This window comes from Penaeus monodon, chromosome 30 (genome assembly GCF_015228065.2).
Source record: "Penaeus monodon isolate SGIC_2016 chromosome 30, NSTDA_Pmon_1, whole genome shotgun sequence".
Classification (NCBI taxonomy): Eukaryota; Metazoa; Arthropoda; class Malacostraca; order Decapoda; family Penaeidae; genus Penaeus; species Penaeus monodon.
In genome coordinates this window covers 11,167,650-11,168,698 of record NC_051415.1, presented here as the reverse complement: position 1 = coordinate 11,168,698, position 1,049 = coordinate 11,167,650, and the positions used below count along the sequence as shown (strand labels likewise).

The window sequence follows — 1,049 nt, the reverse complement described above, 5'->3', positions numbered from 1 at the left end:
ATGGGAATTCTGACATTCCAGTTGATTGAACAGAGACCTTCAGAAGAGGCACTACAACTGGGTAATTGTTATTGATGTAATCAGCTTCACTGACCCCAACAAACTGACCTGTGCTATTTATCATTTCTACTTTCAATACCTCCTCATACCATTATCTAAAAAATACCAAGCAGTACGCACTTTAAATATTAATGGCCCTTATACATATCTTTCTTCCACAGGGTGTATATACAATGAAGGACTGGACAACACTGAAATAACAATTTTGGTAAAAAAGCTGAACATGATCTGAAATATACAAATAACATTAAGTAGGACACAACAGTTTAAGCTTCTCCTGTTTTATACAGATAACCCAATGCACTAATATTTCTTAATTCTGCTTCAAGCTCTCACCTCTTATTATTCATCATTATTAACCTGTTATGAGATGAACTATACCCAGCCAAGGTATTATATTCTTTAAATGCTTAATACAAAAGCAGAGATGAATACTGTGAATATATGACAAAGGGTTGATTATTTTTCAGCATGTGCATTACTTTAATTAACAGTTTTTTTAAATCAATCTCCCCATTGGGCAGAAGTTACAGTATAAAAGTCTGGTTACTCAAAAAATGTCTTGTGAAAACAATATTCTCAAGGGGTGGGGGGGGTACAAAACTCCTATAAATTATGTGCAAAAAACAAGGATAACAGGATGTGTTTGCTTGTCCTATCATCCCCCTCAGAAAAGAGAGGAGTCTCTGGTAGTCAGAAGAGTGAAGCAAGGAATAAACCCAAAAATATGATGGCTAAAATAATAGCTAACACAAAAGAAAACACGAAAACTATCATTTGGCCTATAGAGTTTACATAAACAGTAAGGAACAGAGTACAAGATCAAACAATCCCCACAGTATAAAATACTTCAACACAGAAAAACCTGTTTTCAACAAACTTAAAATATGTTAAACAAAGAATTACAAATAAATTAAGGCCTTATGTTGATATATTATCACATGAAAACAACTATTTTGTAAATCACACATACAAAAACACAAGTCATT

The 1,049-nt window shown here is 33.1% G+C and overlaps 1 protein-coding gene across 1 annotated transcript in view; it reads left to right on the top strand.

Annotated features, from left to right (window-relative positions):
- LOC119592519 (adenylate cyclase type 1-like) overlaps positions 1-696 on the top strand; it is a gene marked incomplete in the record, with an annotated part of 97,990 nt that extends 97,294 nt beyond the window's left edge. Inside the window, 1 exon segment of the mRNA XM_037941372.1 lies at positions 1-696.
- Positions 697-1,049: the final 353 nt, after the last annotated feature.